The following is a 7,708-nucleotide window of genomic DNA, read 5'->3' as shown; positions in this document are numbered from 1 at the left end:
CTCACCTTGTTTCCGCGGAAACTCAGCTTCATCTTCTTGACTTGGCGAAGCTCGTTTTCCTGCTTCCTCCACTTGGGAACCATGGATTCGTTGATCTTGAATTCTCTCGCGGCTGCTCGATTCCCATGTTCCTCCGCGTAACTGATAGCTTGCAGTTTCAACTGTGCTTCATAAGCATGTCTCTTCGTAGGTGCCGTTTTCGACTGCGGTCAAGCCATGCTCCACTCGTAAAGTAGCAGTCAAGCCAGCCGCCCCTAATTTTGTTCATACTAGGCATTACGGTAATAGGTCGCCAACTCGAGGCGAAAGCCACCTTCAAAATAAAAGCTTCCCAATAATCACGTCAGTGCTCTTCAGTTAAGGAATGCAACCAGCAAAGTTAATTTGAATCTTGAGATACATTAAAAAATTTTGTTTATTTGATATCTTTGGAAAAATGGTAAATGGACTGTACTTATATAGCGCTTTATCTACATCATCACATTGCCCAAAGCGCTTTACAAAGCCTCACATTCACACACACACCAAGGACTCCACTAAAAGAGGTTTGATGAAGATCTGATATTGTATATCAAAATAAGTCTCTGAAAACTGCATATTTTGCTGTCATTACCCCTGACTGAAAAAATCTGTTCAAAAAAATCTATATGAGATAGGTCCGTATTATTGGGGAGCTTTTATTTTGAAGGTGGCTTTTGCCGCGAGTTGGCGACCTATTAGCGTAATGCCTAGTATGAACAAAATTAGGGGCGGCTGGCTTGACTGCTACTTTACGAGTGGAGTCTGGCTTGACCGCAGTCATTTTCGGGGGTCCTTAGCCAAACCGATGCACATACAACTATATACCTTCTGGGGGCGTGTCTTTAGCGTCCTCTGTCACGTGCACTCTTCCCCCTTTACGTCCGCCTGCTGTCCTCAGTCACGTCCGCCTTCCTCTATATAAGCAGCGTGTCGCTAGGAAATGCTCCCAGTCAGTCAAGCGCAGCGCTCTTCACAAAACAACATTTATAGATTTTGGAACTCGGTGCACACATAAGGTGCGCCGCATTATAAGGCGCCCCGTCCATTTTGGAGAAAATGTAAGACTTTTAAGTGCGCCTTATGGTAGTGAAAATACGGTAAGTCAATGTGGTCCCAATTTGAACCTTAATTTATACCAAATACTTGGAAGCTTCACACTGTCAATATGGGGTTATGGGGCGGGGGGCATAAAATACATTTTCTTGTGTTTGTAAAGACTGTCATACTATCTTTTTTTATGGTATGTAAAAAAACTGCATTGAAACCGGTGTATAAATAATGTAACATTTTAAATAAGTAATAGTGAAGGTTTGTTTAAAAAAAAAAAAAAAGACCAAATGAGCTCATTTATTTTATGATATTGTCCAGAATTTTGTTTGCTTTAATGTTTAAGTGTTTAGCAAATAAAATGTAACTCAAATTATTTAAAATGTGACTTTTACAAATACATACTTGAGGAATTATCATGCTGCACTCATTTTACATTCAAGGGTCAAGCCATCCATCTAACCATCCGTTTTTTCTACATTTTTTAGTGTTGTGGGTGAGCTGGAGCCTATCCCAGCTGACTGAGCGAGGGGCAGGGTACACCCTGGCCTGAACTGGTCATCAGCCAAACATTCAAGAGTCACTTGATTTAATAACGATGACAATAAAACCATCAAACTATCACAAGGTTAAGTCCATAATGGGGGTGAATCTCTGAATTACAAATCACTTCTTCTTAGTCAATTTATTGGAAATTTTCTTCCAAAACTGCTAATTCACATACAATATATGCTTAGGTTGATGCTGGTATTAACTGTACTATACAGTCGTGCTAAAAAATATTGGCACCCAATGAGCATGACTGTATTTTCTATTTTATATGTTTGTCTATAAAAAAAAAATAATTATCTCGCTATTCTGGCATTTAGCAAATACAAATAATTTTGGTAATACTAATTGACCTAAAACAGGAAAAATTTAGTCTGATTTCCTGTCAGACAGACAATAAAAAATAACATCATGTTTCTTTGTATGCAGTCATGGCTAAAAATATTACGACTGTACATCTAAGAATAGATCTCTTCATATTGACATTAATAAACCTGCTATTAGCCTTAGTGTGAAGAGAAAATCACAATGTCCTTAATGCAGAGATGTAGCTGAGTGACTAGAATGCTTGTGAATACAGAATCAGCATAATCAAACGATCTGAAGTCTACAATATGACACCATTTTGTGATTCACCCCCCCCCTCCCCCACAAATCTATTGTTGTGTATAAAGGCAAAAATCATGAAAACAATGTCACTGTCCAAATACTTTTGGACATACAGTAATTATAATAAAGTTTATAGTCAGCTTATTGCTGTTCATATACATCTGAAAAGCAAATGGTGGGTCCTCATCTGAATTGAAACATTTTCTAGCCACCCAATATTGCTTCTCCTCATTAGGTTTGCAGGTAACTGAGGCCTACCCCAGCTGACTTTGGGCAAGAGGCAGGTACACCCCGTACTGGTTGCCAATGAAATTGCAAGGCACAAACAGTATAAACAAACAACCATTCACGCTAATGGTCAATTTTGAGTCTTCAGTTGACCTAAGGAGCATGTTTTTGGGGAAGTGAGAAGTAACTAGAAAACCTGAAACCCAAAGCAAGCATGGGGAGAACTTGCATACACCGCACCAAGATGTTCCAACATAAATTTGAACGCTGTCGTGCTTAATACTAAACCACTGTGTTGAAATATATATTTTATGTGATACGCTTAATATCACCGGCACAGTGGCCGACTAGTTAGCACATCTGCCACACAGTTCTGGGGACCGGGGTCAAATCCCGGCCCGGCCTGTGCGGAGTTTGCATGTTCTTCCCATGCCTGGGTGGGTTTTCTCCGGGTACTCTGGTTTCCTCCCACATCCCAAAAACATGCATGGTAGGTTAATTGAAGTCTCTAAATTGCCCCTAGGTGTGAATGTGAGTGCGAATGGTTGTTTGTTTTATATGTGCCCTGTGATTGGCTGGTGACCAGTTCGGGGTGTACCCCGCCTCCCACCCAGAGTTAGAGATAGCTGGGATAGGCTCCAGCAGCCCGCGACCCTGGTGAGGATGAGCGGTAAAGAAAATGGAGAAATGCTTAATATCAAGTCTATTTATGACATTGGCATCTCAAAAGTACAAACATTTCACATCAAGGCAGCAAAGCATTTTGTTTCATAGCTTTATTGAATTTGCAGCGCTCTACAGTTTCTAAAAGTTTGACAAACACTTGCATCCCTTCAATGTCTACTAGATCTGTTTTACAGAAACATACATTAAGCATTAATAGTTCAACAATCTCATAAAATGTAATATTCATCCTTGTATTCCACTTTTCTAGTCAAACATACGTACGTACTGTATATAATATATTTTAGACTCTGTCTCCTTCTTAGGACTACTAGAAAAAGGAGGAAAAGAATGTAAGAAATGCACCAAACCCATAAAGGAGTAGTATGGCCTAATACTACAGCAAAGAAGTTACTAGACATTCAGTTGACATGCACTCATTGAAGAATAGAAAAGAACACAGTCACAGAAGGAATTAATTGTAGCCTTGATATTAGGAAATTTGGCAAATTCCTGACTTGGAACCTGGAATCGTGTACTAAGACTCGTGAGGTAAACCCAGTTACATCAGCTCTCAGCACTAAGTGGTGTTGCCTACAGGAGGCCAAGTCTCCGTGTATCGTAGCGCATGTCACTGCCAGTCCTAATAGCCAGGACACATTCAGACAAGGCTTGTTTCATGACATTTCAAAGGCATAACTATTTTGTTTCATGACAAAGCACAATTTGTACTGGGGAGAAAAGTAGAGAAAACCAAAAAACAGATTGCACAGTGAACGACATTCCGGAATGTATCAACAGGAAACAGTATTGGCATTCTGACAGTTCATTTACCATCAAACTAATTGGAGTGGGGACATTGTACAGGAAGCATTACATTGTTGGGCTGCATTGACTTGAACATTTCTGCATTGCCATACAGTATATCATGTTTCATGATGTGTCAACATTGAGCCATCCAACTTGCCTCTCCTCCAAATGGTCAACTCAGATTCCACATAGATTCTACTGGTACAGAAGCATTGATATTATTGTTATTATCATTGTAAGGCAGAATGCTTGATACGTTTGTATTGAATATTGTGAAAGTGCTCATAATGCTGTGGCTGCTCAAGTGTATTGTTAACTATGAAACTTGTTAATTAATCTTAAAGCATGTCAGTAGTATACTCCAATTAAACGGTGGGTTTCTTGATAGTGATACTATCCTCATTAACATGTTGTAAAAACACACTCTTCAGCGGTATCACACTGGCTATCATTCGTAGAGTCAACGTTGATTTAACAGTGAATTGGCTGGCAATGTGGTATTTTTGGAAGAATAACTGTACAACAAATCCAGATAATAAATAAACAGTAATCAACTAGTAATGATCAAGTCACAACGTTGACCCATGTTAAATTGTGCTTTTTGACAGATTCTTAATGACAACATGGGATCATATGGATGTTTATCAAGTTGGTCGTTGTGTAGTGATGTGAAGTGGGTCACGAAAGGGGTGCTGGGTTCTTAAGATATTGTTTTGCCTATGTCTGACCTTAACCCAGAGCCAACCTCTGCAAGGTTTTTATTTCTCCGCCACTAAAACCGTAACGTAGCGTATTTCCACAAACGGTGGGTGTTATTTACTCAACTGCAGTAGCGGGCATTCATTTGAAACAAGGTGCCTGTTTGAGAGGATGCCTTTATTTATATATGCTTGTTCAAGATAAACATGCTCACGTTACTTCCTGTTACAATGGGAATGAAATGTGTAACTAAAATTTGTATCCGCATGTCCTTTTTTTCGTGGTTCCTTTCAATAATGGTTGGAAATGGAAATAATTGTTGCCTCTCGTATTCTTTTTTTTTTTTTTTTTTTTTTTAAACGTACAGTCCCTACATGAACAGTGACTGCTTGGGCAAACGTATGTTAATAAGACAAGGTTGTTAAGATTGAGTACCCTAATGTAATAAGCGACCCACAAGTTATGTTTGAAATAGTGTTACAAGGTTTGCAGTGATTGAGATGTGAACTGTACTGGCATACAGTATCACAGTTTTCAAGTCTCTGCTTGCTGCACTCTCAAGGTTATTTTGTTTGTCTTGTGTTTTATTATTGAAGTTATTTGGTTTTTTTTTCAACCCAGTTTTCACATTTCTTATAACTAAGAGAAGAATATGTTTTTTTTTTGTTAATTTGGCTACAATTTGTCAAATCATAAACGGTATGTCAAGTAAATATGTTAGATTAAAACATGTATTTGAATATTTGAACATTTGAATGAAATTTAGGTGAATGTGATATTACCTTGCTTAGTGGGAGGTAAAAAAAAAAAATAAAATTGGGAAAATATGAAACTTTTCCATACCATGTAATGATTATTAAGGCTTTTATCGTCAATGTCAGCAGTTTCTGATGGTATGAAACAAGTGTTTGAGAAGCCACTGTCAATTTCACTGAGAAAAATATTTGCACCACAGCACTAAAATATTGAAATAATACAAATATATTCATATTAGAACAACATTATTCATATATTTTTTACAAGTTCTACCAGACATACACAGCTAATATAAGATATTGATCGTCATTTTAGAAGAGTATGACACAAAGAGTGCAAAAACAAACTAGGTTTTATAGACTAGCTCTCTTTTCTCTTCTGTTTAGGTAGCAGCAGAGTCCTAATCCAACAGTGACCATACATTGTGTTTTATTACCCTGATGTTAAAGCTAACTGACTATAAATGAACTCCCAAAAATAAAATAACTGGTATGTAAAGCAAAACTGCAGCTTCTACGAGAACTTTAAAAGACTACTACAGGAATATTGACAATCCACAGGACACTGTTGGCTTGTAATTGAGGCGAGAGCTGGAATCTAAAAGATTCATCCTCCGCTGTCAATGACGTTTATTTGCAAAACGTAAAAACTGTCCATAGATAGCCACTTTGTGAAGGGCTTTGAATAATTTTCAGCATCATTGTGTTCATGACGTTACAATGATGGTCCTTGATAGCTGATACTTATTTATAAAAGTAGTATTATTCTCTGACTGTTATCTGCATTTGAACTGTCAGTCGTGTAAATGGCATGTTAGTGGTCATACGTGAGCATTTTTCAATAGGAAAGTGGTGCTCACCAATGGATGAGCACCACCATAAAAACTCATCAGACTTTAAAATTCCAGTGCAACATGCTTGAGCAAAATGAGTGTTTATTGCATCTTTCAAAATTCTACAGTTTTATTATATGTGACTGAAATTTGAATTCTAACCTTATAATTATAAGGCAAGTACTATGATGATGTTTTCCGAAGTCAGATTATTATTATTTTTTTAAATGACTGAAGTGTCACAGTGCATCACATGGCTAGAGGCTATCGCAGCTCACCTTGGGTGAAAGAAAGTGTTCAGTAATTCTTAAGTGATGGAAATGACGTGAGTATTGAAAAATTATATTATTTAAAGTCCATCCATCCATTTTCGGAGCCGCTTCTCCTCACTAGGGTCACGGGCGTGATGGAGCCTATCCCAGCTGTCATCGGGCAGGAGGCGGGGTACACCCTGAACTGGTTGCCAGCCAATCGCAGGGCACATACAAACAAACAACCATTCACACTCACAGTCACACCTATGGGCAATTTTGGCGTCTCCAATTAATGCATGTTTTTGGGATGTGGGAGGAAACCGGAGTGCCCGGAGAAAACCCATACAGGCACGGGGAGAACTTGCAAACTCAACACAGGCAGGGCCCGGGATTGAACCCGGGTCCTCAGAACTGTGAGGCTGACGCTCTAACCAGTCGCAACCGTGCCGCCCCAGTCGTCCACCGTGCCGCCTTATTTAAAGTTGTTTCAAATAAAAAACAAGAACAGCTCTGCCAAGGCTGAACTCCAGCGTCCTGCAGGTGGCGATCATGTCTGCCATCAAACATGAGCTTTCCCACATACTGTACCCCTTTCAAAAAATGTTGTGACACTGGGCTGGATAAAATTATCATTATGAAATAAAACCTAATTTTAAATATAGATTTTAATATTAGCTGCACGGTGGGCGACTGGTTAGCACATCTGCCTCACAGTTCTGAGGACCCGGGATCAAATTTGGCCTCCACTGTGTGGATTTTGGATGTTCTCTCCGTGCCTGCGTGGCTTTTCTCCAGGTACTGCGGTTTCCTCCCACATACCCAAAACATGCATGGTAGGTTAATTGGAAACTCTAAATTGCCCGTAGGTGTGAATGTGAGCGCAAATGATTGTTTGTTTACGTGTGCCCTGCGATTGGCTCGCGACCAATTCAGGGTTCTCGCCTGAAGATAGCTGGGATAGGCTGCTGGAACCCGCGACCCGAGTGAGGATAAGGGAAAATGAATGAAAGAATTTTAGTATTACATTAGTGCGGAAAGAAATAAAATGCAATAAACAATTGTTTTGTTCAGCCATGTCAGCATTCAGTTGTGTTGAGTTGTTGGTGGATTTGGTTAGCATTGGTGAGTTATCGGTAATTCATTTTGGACAAAATATGGCACATGCTGCACGTGTGAACTGCTATTTCAAATCTCTTAATGAATTCAGCATCAATTTCTACTTGAGAACAAAACAAATGAG

The sequence above is a fragment of the Phyllopteryx taeniolatus genome, chromosome 5 (assembly GCF_024500385.1).
Source record: "Phyllopteryx taeniolatus isolate TA_2022b chromosome 5, UOR_Ptae_1.2, whole genome shotgun sequence".
Lineage (NCBI taxonomy): Eukaryota > Metazoa > Chordata > Actinopteri > Syngnathiformes > Syngnathidae > Phyllopteryx > Phyllopteryx taeniolatus.
Note: the sequence above shows the minus strand (reverse complement) of the source record.